This window comes from Manis javanica, chromosome 9, assembly GCF_040802235.1.
Source record: "Manis javanica isolate MJ-LG chromosome 9, MJ_LKY, whole genome shotgun sequence".
NCBI lineage: Eukaryota > Metazoa > Chordata > Mammalia > Pholidota > Manidae > Manis > Manis javanica.
This window is the reverse complement of record NC_133164.1, coordinates 54,098,201-54,116,169: the sequence shown is the minus strand read 5'-3', so window position 1 is coordinate 54,116,169 and position 17,969 is coordinate 54,098,201. Positions and strand designations below refer to the sequence as shown.

The window sequence follows — 17,969 nt, the reverse complement described above, 5'->3', positions numbered from 1 at the left end:
ATTAAAATTTAATTTTGGCAGGTGATTTTTTTCAACCTTTAGAGCAAGAATTCCTAACAAGCCTATGTACAATAATTGTGGGTCTGCCTACTTAGAGCACTAAGCTAGGACAGTAGAGGTTAGATTTAGCTATCTTTATAAATGATATGCATTAAAGAGCACAGATGCTATACCACTGAGCTGTGATGTAGTGGACACCTGTCATTCTTTGTGGCTGCCCAGCATGCAACCCTCTTTTCTATTTGGGGGATGCCCCAATGTGTGAGAGTTACCACTTTCCCACAATGGGAGCCCACTGGGGAGAGTTACTTGGAGACAGACACAGTTTGGCCATTCCAATGTTCCTGTTTGGAACTTTGAATCTTGAACAGGCTGTGCAAAGGTGAAGGGAGAAATCAAAGCTCCCTCTGGTAGCGGGATACCCAAGAGGCAGGCAGTATTCAGCAGTGAGGGTTGTGGCAGAGGAAGCAGTGGTGGTATCCCTCTTATTTTGTGGTACCTGACATTCTTAAAACAAATTGCTCTTCTGCTTCCATTGGCCAATATTTGTGTTGTTTACATCGAAGAATGCTGACTAATGCACGTGAAAACAAACTAGAATATCCTGCTTGGTCATTTCCCCTCCCAGATCTGGAATGATTGTCATGTCGCTTGAAGCCTTCAGACATTGTCAGCTAGCGGCCTCTCTTCAATTTACCACAGGGAACTGAGTCTGGAGGCCTTTAATGACAGGTGCTGTGGTTAGCCAGCTCTTGATTTGGATGGAAGTGATTGACAGGCACAGTCTGCATATATAAAACCACCAGATTACTAACACCTCAAATTAATACCTTCAATTTCTTTCTTATCCAAACCTTTTCTAATAGTGCAGGAGAAGAGGACAATTTGGCAGATCTCAACATCTCATTTTGTACATGTTACTGATAGTCCAGTGGAAATGTTCACCACGATGTCTTAATAGGGGGCAGAGAAAAATGAGAGCTAACAGCCAATGTTATCTGCTGCATGTGTTGGAATCAATTCAATGCACTAGATTATAATTTCATGGGCTCATGCCATGCTGTAACTGGAAAGAAACTCAAGAGTCATTTGTGCAGTGTTTATTGAATGTCTGCTACATGCCAGACTCTATTTTAGATCCTGAGAATTCAATGATTGATACGCAATTTCTGCCTTTAGGGAGCTCTCAGTTATGTGGGGGAGAGACAAAGAAGTAAACACTGGGAAACTTCCCTAATTTTACAAGTGAGCAAAAGCCTAGGAATTGCAAAGGGAATTGTAGCAGAGCTGAAAGCAGAATTGAGGCCTTGCGTGACTTCCTGTTTTCTCAAAAGGAACATTTACCAGGCAAACCTGAGTGGAAGCCAGAGAGACAGAGCTCTCCCAAGGTTGAGCTTTGGAGCAAATTATACATACACAGAAAATAAATACACATGCATGCACACTCGTGCATGCACATATGCATACTGCAGATCAAAGATAAACTACACTTCAGACTTCTAAGGCTTGAACTTTGGTCCATAAATGGTGGCACAAGACAGACTTTAACCATTATGATAACTATGTAATTCCATGATCCTAAAGGTGATCAGATTAAGCCTTAAATTGAAGATGTGATTACCCATCTCCAGTCTATAACTGTCTGGGCACATCTGTTAATAATAGCAGTAAAATCGTCATATCCCAGGGTGGAAAATAAATACCCTACTGCAGTACTTTCCCCAGTGACCTCCCATTGCAATCCCATGGCCAAAGAGATGTGAGGTGTTCAGATTGGGGCTGTTTATCACCCATTAGCATGTCCCTGCTAAAATTTCAACAGTGATTTCAGGACAAAGCCACCTTGTTTCTGTTCAGTAGGGTGCATGTTTTAATGGCTCTAAGAGTTTCCTGGCAGGGAAGAAATAACATCAGTAATGATATGTAATGTTTCCTTAGCACTTCCTGAGGGCCAGACATTGCTAAATACTTCCCTGTTTTTTCTCACTTCTTATACAACCATGTAAATACATGAATTTCTGGAAACAGACAAATCTGAGCCCTTTCACTTAATCATTAGGTGATATCAGTCCCTTTCCTTAACTATAAAATGTGAACATAGCAATAGTGCTTATTAGACAGGGCTGTTTTGAGATTAGATGAAGTATTCCATGTTAAAAGTGCTAAGCACAGAGGTTGGACCTGAGATTATCACTTAAAGTTAGCTGCCACTATTATTTTTCCCATATGCCACTGAGGAAACAGGCTTACAGAAATTAGGACACTTGCCCAAGGGAGGTAGAGACAATGGCTATAGACCTCACTCTCAGGTAGTTTGGAGTCTACCTGAGTTACTTCAACACTACTGAATGCTGTAGGCTGGGATAAGTACAAGAAGCCATTGAATATAGAAAGACGACATATGGACAATCCTTCCAGGTCACTTCTTTCTTTTTAATTACTTTTAAAGTTTGGGGGAAAAAAATCAAGCATTGCTATAGTATACCAAAGGGATATGGAGAAAGTCAGTCTTTCTCATCCCTGGTCCTAAGTTCAAAGCAACCTCTATGTGTTTTTCTGTCTATTCAAGCAGGTATGTATAATACCTTTTTATATGTGTACATATATTATGTATGCTAATTTATGTCTATTTTAAAAAGCTTTTGCAAAATCTATTTAACCCCTCTCTCAAGATCTCAGTATCATATTCTTCAATACCTTATTTTTGGTTTTTCATTTGATAATATATCATGGAGGTTGAGCCTTAATTATATCTAGATTTATTTCATTCTTTAAAAATGGCTGCATGGTATTCCACTATATGGACATATCATAATCGATTAAACTGATCCCCTGTTGATGGATATTCAGATTGTTTGTTTCCATTTTTTTGCTATGAATCGATGAGTGGCCTTGTGTATGTATTTTTGCAAATACACATGCATGTATTTGTTGGGAAACTTCCTAGAAGTGTGATTACTAGGCCAAAATTATGTGTATAAAAGTGTAATGGATATTGCCAAATTATCCTCCAGAAAGGTTAAGGTTATCAAGTTATACTCCACTGGACAAGCAATCTTAGGTAATAGCATCACTTCTTTTTTTTCTTTATATTTACTAATTAGATTGAGTTTTACATTAATGAGAACAAGATCATTAATTTGTCTACTAAATAGTCAACTAGTTTTGCTGTCTCTTTAATCAAGGTTAGTGTCTCTTTAACCATGGCCTGTAAGCGCAATAGGGATTAAAGGAGAAAGTGGACAGATAGTCAATATTCCTGACCATTTCTGAATTTACTTAGAGTCTACCTTTCCAATACCGAATTATCAAAAAATTTTAATTTAAAAAAGATGATAATGATATTGCTGTTTTTCAAGCTTCATTAGAGTAGCAGGACCTATTTATATCTAGTATAGAGATTTAGAGAACTTACATTTACGAGTAGTCCTTATTACTTTTTAGAAATTGCTTTTACTAGACTGTTAGCTCTTTCAAGTTACAGACCATAGATATTCGTCATGGTATTCCCAGAGGCTGTCATGATGACATATATTAGGCATTAAGTGAAGATGGAGTGAAAGAATAGTGGAAAACTGAAAAGATTTGGGGGATTCAGAATTTAATTATAATAAAACCTATTCAGTGTTTTATGTAGTTAGTATTTCCTTCATTCAGAGTGCATGTCAACTTATACTGAGTACACAGAGCAGGCTCACACTCCATATTGTGACCGAGGCATCTAAAATAGGTAATTTAAGCCCTAATTGAATTGCCTTGGTTATTTTCCTTTGATCTAAATTAAAAGTTAAATTACCATTTGGAATAACATACATGTTTTACTTACCCAATTCACTCATTCCTCATTAGAATTGTTAGTTTTATCTGTTATGTCAAATGTAATGAAAAGTCCAGTGCCTTCAGTAACTGCACAAAGTCACTTGAAAGGAGCTTTGCAGATGATCAGGAAAGCTCTTAGACTTTCTGCATGTCAGCACATTAAACCTTAGATCCCAGCTTCTGGAAACCTGTCACATCTGATATACTTTAAAAGGATTTTGTGAAGAGCTTATTCAAATGAAATGTATGGATTGGTAAACCATCTGCAGAGACTCAGATGTGTGCACGAATTGTCTTTGCTGAACCCACAGCAGCTTTTTAATCACACCACATCATCGCCATGTGTTTTGTATGTGGAGAGCTCTGGTTCACTCCCGTTTCCTCAGCTTCATCCAGGTGGAACTGTGTGCTGCCCTATGTTTGTTACCTATCAAAATGAAACCTGAAGATCAGGAAATAGGTGAGGGAAAAGGAAGATGAGGCTTTGAAGGGAGTCCCTATTAGGGGCACTGTAGAAGCATTAGAACCCCCACGTCACCTGGAAGTGTAAGCCTGGGGTCAGAGGCACGGTCCCTCTCCCACACCCACACCCATTTCATCAAGGGGCAGAAATCAGGAAAACACCAATCTGTGGGAGGAAAGGAAGTGATTCAGAGCGCTTGGCAATTGCTCAGCACTAAGCTAATTCCCAGGAATTCCTCTGAGCATGATATTGGGTGTGTGGTTTAAGTTGCCCTGTGACTCCAGAGCCCTTTGTTCAAGTGTCACAAAATCCCAGCAGAGGGTGACAAGTGCTACAGCATCCTCCCCGGGTTAGGCCTGAGGGAATGGCATGAATTCTTTCTGACTGATAGGCAGACTGTTCTATTGTCCATTTTCCAAGGCATTTTACAGGGCTTAATAAGTCAATCCCCACACCACTACAGGGAGAAGGGTCAATGTTGTTATTCCAGGTTTCAGCTGAGAAACTAGCACACAGAGGGGGGCCACTACAGAATTTCTATACAGGAGGAGGGCCTTAGGGGCAAGAACCTGGGGGATGGGGCGGAAGTGGTGGGAATGTGTCTTGCAGTGGTGTTTGCACAGAATTTTGTTGACAATTGAGAAAAGCTCAAACATGCCCAGTCTCTATGCCTGGCACTGTCTCCGTGGCCCCACCACTGTCCATAGTGACAGAAATGGCTTTGCTGGTGTTGGGGGGGCTGTTCTCATATATACCTCAGGGGTGGCATTAGGTGGGGGTTCAGTTTGCTTAGCCCCTCTGTTCTCTGTCAGAACTCCCCATTTAACAATCATGATTCCACCTCCTGCGTAGATTCATAGGACTTCGGGAAAAGGACCTCAGAGATTACCCAGTCCAACACCCCAATTAAAGGTGATGCAGAGCAAATGCCAAAAGATAGAAAAATTCATCATGATGGGTGCTCAGTAACTAAGAGTGATAATTTAGTATGCAAAACCTGCACCGAGTGTGTGAGTCTACACTGGTGTGTGTGTGTGTGTCGGTGGGGGGTTGCTCCGTTTTCTGCTGCTTTCTCATTTTGATAATGTATAAGACATGTAGTTAAAATAAATGTCTCCATTTAATAATGATATAACAATAATTATATCATTCTCTAGTAAAAGTCATAAACAGAGTTTGGCAGTTACAGGAACAAAGTCTAGAAGGAGGAAAATATGACTGGTTTGTGGACTTTTTATTCCTTTGCTCTGACGAGCAAAAATATATTTCTTTCAGATTAATTGTGGTTAATGTTAATGCTGTTATTTATTTATTTATTTTTTATTTTGGCATCATTAATGTATAATTACATGAGCAACATATGGTTACTAGACTCCCCCCCATTAAGTGCTGTTGTTTTTACAGTAAAAGTTCACAATTTCCCAGGCAGGCCTGGCTCTCCAGAAGCTCCGTGAGATTCCCTCTAAACGTTCCCCATGGCCAGGCAGGGCTTGGTGCTCCTTCTGCACATCGGTCCTGTGTGATGATTGATATTCCGTGAGTGTGTTCACCTGGCTCATATTTGCATGATCTGTTTTCTCTTTCCTGGTCACCTTCCCTACAGTGCTTTCACAGCATTTCAAAGGCACTGACATTCAGGCACGTGGACTTTGGAATGGCAAATTTGCTCTATATTGAAAACAGTATTTTGTCTGAATGCATATCCAACATTTTGACTGCATGCGATAGGGAAGAGCTGAACGTTTGTACTGCTATCTCCCAGGAGGTTAGATTTGATTTACAAACAATTCATCTAGCTCATTCTGCAGCTTTATTAATCTGACTGGGAAAGCAAGGCTTTAATCAACTCCTTCTACAGCAAACCACAATGGATTTTTTTAAAGGCCCTTGTTGCCTTTGTACTCACAACTCCGTTAAGAGCTCATGGAAAGAAAGGCAATGTCCATCTGGTGTCTCTCTGTGCCCTGACGGCTAAGAGTGCCTTAGAAGCATGGCCTGTTCTCCTGCCTACGATCCACATCTCCTCCTGCTTCTCCATCCTTCCTGAGATGCTCAGACCTGGGCAGCCCAACCTCTCGGTGGCTGGCTGTGTGTCTTTGTGATCTCTGTGCTTGGTTTGGTCCAGCTCTTTCTGCTCTACTTTAGTGAGAGTTGGGGAGAAGGTGCCCTGCCATGACTGGTGTTTTTTCCTTTCTCCTCCTCTGCCCAACCCCTTCAGAGTCTAATCAGTACCCAGGAAGCTTTATTACAGACGTGGCTTGCTAGTGACAACTTAATGAAAACGGACCTTACCTCCCCTGCTTGTTTCTCCCCATCCATTCCCTTAGCTTCCACTCCACCCCATCTGAACTCACTCCTAAAAAATGGTATGGTTTGTTCTCTCTATTCCTGGCCTGTGGAGATATGGAAATAATTGACTCATCTGAGACTTCTTTCCATAGCTACATTTGTCAGAGTGTAACTGGGGTCTCTCCTGCTTCATGGGCTATTCATTTTCTTAACTCTGAAATGTGCTTCTGTTTCACCAACCCCCTCCATCCTGTGTATTTTGTTTATCCAGCATGGGCAGTTGCCAATATAAAAGAAAGAAAATGACAGGTTAGGGCTCTGAATAGTTTAGGAGGAGGGGCAGAAGGGGGCAGAAGGCCGGGAGAGGAGGGGCTGGGCCACTGGGGAAACCTCTGGCTGAAGGGGCCCTGCCAGCCGAAGACCAGGGGGCTGCCTGCACACGTGGCAGGCTAGGTGCTGCCTCACGCCAAAAGCAGCCCTTCTTGTGAAATAAAGTTTTTCCCTGCCAGTCAGTTACCTACTGATTCTTTATCAGTTTTTTTCCTTGGGATTCAGTTCTTTTGTGTATGTGGAAAGGATCTTCATTTTATTTTTTCAACTGTCTGAGATGGTCTAACTTTTTTTTGTGATAGGATATATATAATATAAAATTTACCTGTTTTAAGGTGTACAGCTCAGTGGCACTAAGTGCAGTGTTATGTAACTATCACCACTATTTCCAGACAGTTCTCATCATCTCAAATGGAAACTCTGGTATTAAACAATAAAGCCTCCCCATTCCCCCTCTCCCCAGCCCCTGGAAACCTCTATTCTATTTCTGTCTCTATGAATTTGCCTATTCTAGGACTGAAATATAGTCTTGAAGTCTTAGCTTCCTTAAATGGATAATTGGCTCGAAGACTCAATGCCCTTCTATTAGATGGCTGGATGACCATCTAGTGGACAGAGTCGTTCCTTAAGTGATCCAGGAAACAAAACAAGCATAGTTCACCTGATTTACTCATGCTATGGCTCCTAGCAAACAGTTTGACTTTTCCTCATATTACGCTCCTCAAAAGGCTTATTTTCTTCCTTCCCTTCATTTATGGTATTAAAAAATTTTTTTAAATTCCCCTACGCTATATTTCCATCCCTGTGACTAATTCATTCCACAATTAGAAGTTCACACTTCTCCATTCCCTTCACCTTCTTCACCCCTCCCTCCCTCCCCTATGGTGCTTAAAAAATATTTACTAACTACTGGTTAAGAGGAAAGAGGTGGCAATTGCCCTGGTTGCTGTTATTAGGAGATGATTCTACAAAGTGACTTTTAAACAAATTTCCTTTATTCCTTTTTCATTTTTAAATTGTGATAAAATATACATAATACAGAATGTACCACTTTACTTTTAAATGTATAGTTCTGCGGCAGTAAGTACATTCACACTGTTGTGCAACCATCACCACTATTCATCTCCAGAGCGTTTTTTCATCGTCCAGAGCTGAAGCTCGGTGCCCACTGAACACTAACTCCCCGTTTCCGCCTCCTCCAGCCTCTGCAAGCACCACCATTCTGCTTTCTGTCTTTATGATTTGCCTATTTTGGGTGCCACATGTAGTTCCTTTTACTGAACTCGATGTCTGTAAATCCCCTCAACAGCCTAAATGGAATCCCACATCCAGAGGAAAGGGACTTGTTAACTTGTGGGAATTTATTTCAGTCTATTTTGACATAGCTGGACTTGTAGAGATTTACAGCTATGGATCAGCTTTTTGAGATTCCTTTACTGGTGGTAAGGAAACCACTTTACCAAATGTTTTTCATAGTGGGTTAGCTCGTTCTTAGGAAATAAGAATCACATGGGATCTATTTCTCTGTAGAGGTGGGGTTCACTGACTTCTAGAAGGGAGCTCATCTCCTCGCCAGATTGTTGCCTTAGTTAATGGCTGGAGGGCGGACCCTTGAGCACACTCCAAGCCCTTAAAACTCCTTTGTGATGGGAATGTAAATAAAACTGACTCCTGCCAGGGGAAGGAAGGATAGCTGCACCTGCCCGTCCTCCAGGGAACCACCTTGGTGCTGTTTTTACAGATTTGCCTAAATTTCCTATTTTGGAGAGTGAGAGGTAGGCTGGAGGAAAGGATTTTTGTTTTCTCCCATTTTGGTTAAGAAAGACTCAAGATAGATATGCAGACATATTTAAAAATAGAAGAACAAGAGCACAAAATGACTCAATAGAATACTCAGGTCACATCTTCCCTTATGTTTTCTAATAATTCTGCCTGTAACTCTGGCCTTCTCTGAAATTCTCTGCTCTTTTCTGAGTCACTCAACCAACAAATCAGAAACCATTTGTAGTCATGGAAAATTTTTTATCTGTGTTTTTGGTCTGACTTCCCTAACAAGATTGCAAGCTCATTAAGGACAAGAATCTGGTCTTCTACGAGTTGTTTACCATTGCAACTGCCCTTGGGAAAATTTTCATTAAACACCAAACATAGCACTTTGCCCACAGAAGATGGTCGGTCACAATTTGGTGACATTGTTACTAGAAGGGAAAATATCTGTATTTGGCTTCTGGGCTTTTTGTGTTTTTGGTTTTCTAACTTTCTGTTCTTTACCTTCCCCTTTCCCTCCTTTCTCCTCAACACCGGTGGCAATTCCCTCTTTCCCCTTTGTGGTACCTAAAGCAGGAGGTGCTCATGAGCTCTCTAGGGCAGTTGTGATAGAGCAGAAAAAGTACTGAATTTGGAAGTGGAAGACATGGGTTTGAGTTCTGGAACCTATGATCTGGGTAGGTCTTTATGTTTCCATCTGTAAAAATAAGCAGAACAGTACTTCCTCTGTAGGATTGCCATGGGGATTAAGCAGGAAAACATGTCCAAGTGAATTATAAACTGTATTACTATGTAGGGAAACATTAGTGGTTAAGAGTGTGGCCTTGGGGGCCAGCTTGCCTGGGTTTGAACCTGGACAGCATTACACTGGATGTACTTAAACTGGTCTCAAATTCCTGATCTGTAAAATGGGAATGATGATAATGCCTACCTCACAGGCTTGTTCTAAGACTTCAGCAGTTAATATGTTGTATAGACATGTAGGAGGGGACATATGAAATGATGATTATTATGGAATCATAAAGAGTTACTACTACTAAAGGCAGACAAATTCGAGTCTTAGTCTCAGTTTTATAATTTGTTCTTAGCTTTTTCGTTCTCCCAGTCTTCAAGGTGTTTTCACATGGATATTTTACCACATTAAACCTCTGTGCCTAAATTGGAAAATACTGTTGTAACCTAAGCGTCTCTAAGCCTTAAGGAGGAGCCCTCTGATGGAGGGCTCAGTGCTTAGTTACTTATGTTTATGTATTTTCATAGCCATCCTTGACTCTCCACTATCCTCCATGTCCAAGTCATCAGCAGAATGTGCTATTGCTGTGCCCCATTTCCTTGAGTTCCCCGTGTGGAGCCGCAGTCACCAGGCTCAGTCGCGAGAGGTAAGAGCAAAACAGGTCTTCATTGCTAGTTCGAACTAGGGTCTCAGTGGCCCGTCAAAACACAAGACTCGGTCTGAGACCCAGAACAAGTTCCCTTTTTGCTTTTATACTGCAGCAGAAAACAGGTAGGGGCTTTTAAGGGGGGTGGTTTATTGTGACCTTAGCTGATTGGCTGAGGAGGGTCAGGGTCTTGTTGCGCCAGTTGCTGGGCATGGTTTCCATAGGAATGGGTGTGACTTGAGCGGGAAACTTCTTACTCAAGATGGAGGACATAGAACAAAATGGAGGCGGTCTGGTTGGCTAGGAGTCATGTAGGGGACATAGTTATTCAAGATGGAGGACACAAAATGGAGGCAGGGGGTCCCACACTATTTCAACCATACTTCAACTCAAACAACTGGAGACAGTGTCCTTTGCTCTAGGAGAAAACTACAGAATCAAGTTAGGAGGAGGCAGGTAAGATTCAGTTCCGAAGCACTGACCACCAGACTCCATTGGATATCCCGACTGTTTTTATTGCTGTTGTTGCCTCAACTTTAGAAGCAAAAACCAAGTGCTGTGCTTTGTGGATTTTGACTCTTAACATTTCCTACTCTGAAACCTGTCATACATAACCTCTGGGCCTCGGGCAGGTCTGCCTGAACAGGTACCACGTATCTCCTTCATAGGATTAAATGTGGTATAGGATGATCAAGTGTAGCATTACATTTATTTGTGTGTTTAATCAGTGTTGGTGTTCCCTCTGGACTGTGAACTCCATGAGGACAGATACCACACCTGCTATTGCTATTTTATCTCAGGACCAAGAAGAGTGAAGGAAAAGGGAATCAGTTGACTGACATGAAAATCAAAATATACTTATATAAATAGGGTTATTTCAAGAGCTACTCAAACCCCAGTGAAAATTCCAGATTCTCAAATCTTCAAGCCCCATTTTAGAAACAAAACTTCAGGTCAAATTAAACTCCATGTCAGAGTCATTAAGGGCATAGGCTTTGAGCTCAAATCTCGACTTTCCACTTACAAGCTGCATGAACCTAAGGCAAGTTATATAACTTCTCTACTCCTGAACTCCATCACTTGTAAAGCCAGTTTAACAGTATTTAATTCCCTTAAGTACTGTATAACACTTGGTACATAATAGGGATTCAGTGAAAAGTAGTAATTATTAATAACCAACTGTTTTGTCTGGAGTTTCCACAAAATACAAATTAATGTTTTTGTGTCATTCCTGTATATGAAAATAATGGATAACTGACAAGCAATGGGCCATAACTTTTATTAAAGATCAAAATCACCACTTTATTCACTTTCCTGGTTTGAAAATAAAACATAAATGTATTCTTGATTATGTATATCCAATCCCATCTGAAGTGTATTATAAAAATCTACCACATGATAAACCTGACACATGTTTATAACAGCATTTTCTAGGAGTAATTTCCATTTGATGGCATTGTTTCATAGATTGTGTTACTAGTGAGTTAGGCAGGATGGAAAATAAGACATCAAGTTGACATCTTGGATAGCTGAAGCCACTAATGTGGCAGGGGAATTCACTCAGGGCTGCAAGGAAGTTCACCATAAGTTGAGCAGTCATTTCATCAGAATATGCCAGAAGACACAGGCAATCTGCCAGGTTGGGATATGACAGCAGTGAATACATTGGTTTTTCCTGTCATGACATACTGCCAAATGCTTTTAAAGAAATGTCTGTATGGGTTCATAACTCGGAAGGAAAGAAAAACAAAAGTAACTCAGCTGAATTGCTTAAGAAATAGGTTGAAAAGGGAATCAGAAGAGCAAGTATTTGGCATGCGAGCCCATTATAAGATACCACAGAATAAAATCTTCCTAAGTGGTTTCTTCTGGGTTGCTTTTAGAGTAAACCAAACTGAAGTTCAATTGAGAATTTGAGCATCTCAGTTCTACTCCTATTTCTATGAGCTACGGGATCTTGGCAAACCACTTATTTCCAAGATCATTTGTCTGATTTGTAAAATGAGAATAATGTCATGATATTTATTTTCTTAATTCATGAAGCTGTTGTAATGATCATATTAAATGGGTGAAAAATCTTTGAAAACTATAAAGCATGTGTTCTTATTGTACACATTCCCTCAGAATTTATACTTTATTTCCTCATTACATTTTTCCTAATGTTTCAGAAGTTACCCATTCATTTCTCAGAAATGCTTAGCGAATACTTACGTTGTTTATTAAGAAGATGAGCTTGGTGCTTGTTTACAGCTGCTACTGAGCATGTAATACATTCTTTGGAAATGCCTCCCTCCTCCCAGCAACCCTGCAGAACCATAAACTGTAAAGCTGGCTGATTTTAGGGATACATCCTATCTAGAAGGGAACCCCATTTTTTCCTAAGGAGGCTGGGATGACTGATTAGAATGGAGGAAAGTTCTTATCAGTATTTTTCTTAGAGTTGGCAATACAGATTAGGTAAAAGCCTAAGAATTTATCTTGATTTACACATAGTTACTATTTGAAACAGAAAGGCCAGAAACTACTACAATAGACTCTAAGCCCCATTACTTATAACATATCTTTATGTTGTATGCTTAAGAATTGACAAAAAAATACCACCTGTTATAATTTTAAGATATTAGTGATTGCAAGCAGGCTCTGATTTCAGAGATTTTCAAAGGGGGACACAAGTGACTCAGAGTTGGTGAACTATAGTTATGTTTCTGAGTGCCTCTCATGCCTGAGGGCTGCAGAAGGACATACCTTATTTGTTTACTTAGTCCCCACAAAAGACTCATGAGAAAGGCATTCCTTTATACCCCTTACAGATAAGGAGACTGAGACACAGATAAGTTAACTCTGCCAAATGATTCAAAACTGGTAAATGATGATCCTGAAATTTAGACCCTGGTCTGTCTGACTCCAAAGCCATTTTTGCCATGTTGGGTTTTATGTTCTACTGACCTATCAGGAACTGGACTCTTTCTCTGTGGTGTAGGGTCAGAAGATGTTTATGTGGCAATGATGTGTGTCCAAGCTAGTAGTTCCTCCTATTAAAATCAAGATGACTGAGCCCAGGATTGTTGTAGACTCAGGAGACCAACTTGCTCAGGTCCCTGCCTGGAGCCAGGCTGCACATACTGCCCTGCTGGAGAGGCCACTGGACCTCAGCTGGGTGGAGGCACCATGGTGGCACAGCTGGGGGTGGGCTCCTTCTGAGAGAAGAGCCTGCTCGTGACCCATTCCCTGTTCAAGTTTGGACCCGAAGTTTGTAGTTCTGAAACAATGGAGAATACAACAAACACCCTGTGCCCACTTAGCCAGAAGGAACAGATGGACACATTTTATCCTATTTGCTTCAGAGGGGTTGAAGTCCCTTCTGGTTCCCTTTCCAGTCCCATCTGTCCCCCTTCCCATAGACACCACCACCATCATGAAAATACTGTGCATCTTCCCACTCACGCCTTTTTGCTTTCCTTACATATCATTGTAGTGTATTTTTAAAGCGTTTGCAGAGAGATGGTGACATGTTACATTTATCATGCTTGTGCTTTCCTTTGCTCACTTCACGTTATGTTCCTCAGATGTAGCCATGTTGACTTATAGGAACCTAGTTCATTCATTGCAACCTCTGCATTGTGTTTCATTGTGAACATACCAAGAGATCCTTTAATTCCCTGTTTTTGGCTATCACACAGAATGTTACAGTAAACCTTCTTGGACATAGCTCCTTAAGCACATAAGGGATATTCTCCCAGGGGTTTATACCTGAAACGGTCATAGGCCATGAGCATTTTCAATATCACCAATGTTTTGAATTGATTTACCCTCCTATCAACTGTGTATGAGGATCCCATTTTCCCTATTTTCAGCAACACCTGGCACTGTCAGACTTTTCAATTTTGCCAATTTGATGAGTAGGAAGTGACAACTGTTTTTCAATGTATTGGTGGTACTTTGTTTCTGACATGTATTAACGCTCACTGAAACGCAGGTCTCCACTGCCCAGGATGAGTTGCACTGCACCAACTATGCTCTATCCTGGCCTGAGTGCCGGAAGCAGACAAAGAGGTGATGGGCAGGCCAGGGCGTGGCCAGCGGTATGTGGGAGATGTGTCCTTTGAGACTGATGACTGTTTCTGTACCCACATTCTGTCAGTCTGCAGGACAGCGAGGCCATAACAAATATTGCCCCCAATTTTCTTAAGTGTAGGCTTCTTTGTATTTCTTGGTTGGATGCATTTAGGAGCCATTCTTCTTGATAAGCTTGTGAAGTAGAAAATGCCTCTAGACACAGGTCCTTGGCAGAAAACATTGCTTCTGATGTTTCTTAAAGAAATCTATGCCAAGTAAACATGGTGACCAAGTACAGACATGGTGGCAATAACCTGTTGCCTAAGATTCTCCCTCGGCCTTTCTCCCATAACTCTTCAAGTTCACTTAAGCATTAGACCTTGTGTAGCATTGGGGAAACGGGGTTTGGGGTACACCTGAGCTGATCTTAGCTCCACCTCTTAATAAAAAGATGATCTTGGGAAAGTTATCTCTAAGCCACATTTTTCTCATCTGCAAAATGGTGATCATTACACATACCCTATAGGATTGTTATGAGGTAAGAGTTCATTAAATGTAAGAGATTTGTGGTAATAAGTATCTGATCTATGTCTGGGATTATAGGTCACAGTAAATGACACAAGTGCCACAAGATTTGCATTGGTTTTTAAGTTCAGTCCACCATATAATGTATTGTGCCATTTGCATTTGTACATTGTAATGAGATTACAAACTGGGGGCCCATAGGAAGGTCTCTTATTTGACTTACAAAATAGTATTTTAAATTTTAACTTGATTCAACTTAAAAAAATTGGAAACTGTCAAATATCTTGATTTCTTGCTTCTCTTAAAAAAAAACTGAAGATCTGGTAACATTGGGCAGGATACATGTGTATTTAAGATAATCCAGAGGCCTTATCGCTGAGGCATGTTTCCTCATATTTTTGTATTTATTTACATCTCCTTCCTGGCCCTGGTAGGCATCTGAATCTGAGGCTCCTCTGTCATGATTACCAGTCATCATGGGTCCATGATGATTAAGCTCTCATTCTCTGAGCAGGTCCTTATAATTCTTGTCTATATCTTCCAGGGACAAAGGGAAAAAGACGGAAGAAAACTGTTTGGTGACAGGCCAGCTGTACTTTTCACACCCTGTATTATTTAATCTTCACAATAGCTATGAGGTAAATACTGTTTCCCTCAAATACAAATTACAAAATACCTATTACAAATAGTGAAGCAAGCTTGGTAAATTGAATAACTTGCTCCAGGTCACACCGCTACAAAGGAGCAGAGCTGGTATTTGAATCTGGCCCTTTAGAACTCCTAACTCATTTTCTACTCATTACATTTTTCCAAAGGATTAAAATTTAGCTTATCAGAGATTTTTGTGTCCATCACTGTTAAGGCTCTCCACTGCAATGTTCTGCTAGTTGTTATTGGCGTTTAGGTCTGCTTCTGCGGAAAGGTGGGGCCAGGATAGCTGGAGGAAGCTCACAGGTGTGGGCCCCGGGTATTATTTACTAGGCCCTGACTGGAGCCACCTCCTTCTTCAATGGCCATCTTCTTGGAGGACCATGGACCTCCTGAATTGAGGTCTGTGTCCCTTTTCAGGGATGGCTTTAAGTTAGGCTGTGCCCCAAGAGGCTATGAGGCAGTGGTTTCGAGCTTAGAGTCAGGCTTCTGCTTTACCTGTCTGAGAAGTCACAACCAGTTCTGGAAAAAGAGAAAATGTGAGTCTGAGAGTTTGAGCAAGCAGAAACAGGATGTGTTCTATACAGAAGGTAATTACATGGCTGGTGTAGTAAATGGTAATGAAGTAGGTGAAATCACACTGCAGAAAGGCCTCTGATTGGATGAGGCATGTTTCCTTTACCTGGATAAATATTTTGCAGCAGGTACCAGCATGAAGATCAGCTTCCGGTAAAGGGTTGATTAAAATAAAAAAGAGAGACTTTTGTGGGATGAGTGCTCTTTACTATGTAATTATTTCCCAACTAATGATACCAACTCAACTTTATGCAAAGAGAAGTTTCTAAAACAATTTTCATTGGCCAAGGAATATTCCAAAGTGTGTAACTATTGCTTCATAGCTTCATAGGGAAGAACCACTTGTTCCCTTCTTCAGACAGAATTCACAGCTATAAGTAACCTCCTTAAATTAAAAAAAAAAGAAGCCATTTAATTTAACACAATTTAGAAGCAAGTCCTGTGTGTGGCCTGAGGGGCCAAGAGATTTAGCTCTGCAATTGTTGGTCTGGGAACTTAATTTCTTTAAGCCTTTGTTTTCACTTCTATAAATGAGATAATAATATGTCAATTCCTACTTGGTGCTCTGAAGTTCAAGTGAGATTATGTTCATTTCAGCCAACAAACATTTTTTGAGTATTGACTTTGTGCCAGGCATCATGCCAGATGCTAGGAACAAAAGATGAAAGGGTCTTTGAGCCTCAAACACTCCCAGTAAACTGGGGACAGACTCTTTAGTGAGTGACCTGTTCCATACTAAAAGATGGCCGCAATGCAGAAATTTGTTCTGTGTGACTGGAGACCAGGGAAGGTCATTGCCCCCCCTCTGGGATGGCATGGTGGGTAGGTGGGGCCATGCTGGGTCTTGAAGGCATATGGGGTCCACCAGAAACAGAAAGGAATGATGAGGAGAACAGCATGTGGGTGTGAAACAGTATGGGGGGCACCTGCAAGCCCTCTGGGGTTCCTCAGAGTTAAGTGGGACACCAGAAAGGGTGGGGGCAGGGAGATGAGACTGGAGAGGTGGGTGGGCAACTTAGGACAGGTCTAGCAGGAGGCCCACGTGTGGTGAGGGTCCACCACTGGAGGAAGGGATACTGGTGAATGTTAGCAGGTGGAACAGGCGAGTGAGGGTGTTGGAGGTTAACCATTACCCATCACCAGGTAATAAAAAGCCAGTCAACAGCCACCCAGGCTATAAAGCAAACCTCCTCTGGGCCTGGATCCCTCCAAAGTCTGCTCTTTGTGCAGTCATGCACCTATCGGAAATGATTTCTCACAGCCTTCCACCTGTCTTTCAAATTGTATGCCCTTGCCCGGCCTTGGGCTTGTCCTCAGCCAGGATCTCTGCATGTGTTGGGCCACACATCCTCCTTTCCAGCATGACACGTGCACATTTCCTTCCACCTATTCCCAGGACAGTCCAGGCCCCAGCCAAGGCCTACCTCTTTGAGCATCCGAGGACCCAGACGGCTTTATCCTTGGGATTCTGCAGCCTCTTAATCAGTTGCTTGCCTTGACTTTGCCTTTTCATCATAACCTTGGGAGGTCTCTGGTCTTAAAATGGGATGAGAGCCAGACTCCCCTGTCAACAAAGGCAGAAAGGATCCTTGGTCCCTCTCTGTCTCTTCCTCTCCCTTCAGGGGTGACAGCGCATCAAGCCCACAAGCTCTTGCTCACCTTGGTTTTTCAGACCATTCAGGCAGGCCTGACCCTGACAGCTGCTGGCCCAGAGCAAGAATTCTAACAGAGAACCACAGCCTGCGCATCTGTGTCCTGAAAATTCATAACTGAAGCTAGCGAACTGGTGAAAAAAATACATCATTTCTGTCTAAAACATGAAGAGCAACAAAATAAAAAAATATGTGTAAGGCTCTATATAGTTTTGACTTGACTGATAGTTGGTAAAATATTAGAGAGGACTGAATTTAATTGTTATCATACATATTTGGGTAATCTTTTGATTAGCAATGTTAGAAATAATGATAAATAAAAGCTTTATTAATAATAAATTATTATATGATTATTATATACATTTTGCTTTTCTTGCCTTATTTCTGCTTAATCATTAAATTATAATCAAGATTTATGCTTCCTTGATAATAAAGATATAAAGGGCAAAAATACATTATAATTAC

General features: G+C 41.2%; 1 long non-coding RNA gene across 1 annotated transcript; it reads left to right on the top strand.

Moving 5' to 3' along the window:
- Nucleotides 1–9,942: 9,942 nt before the first annotated feature.
- LOC140843521 (uncharacterized) lies at nt 9,943–17,747 on the top strand. Its single transcript, XR_012121364.1, has 3 exons — nt 9,943–10,047; nt 15,173–15,266; nt 17,475–17,747. It is a non-coding gene; the product is annotated as an uncharacterized lncRNA (long non-coding RNA).
- The last annotated feature ends 222 nt before the right edge of the window (nt 17,748–17,969 follow it).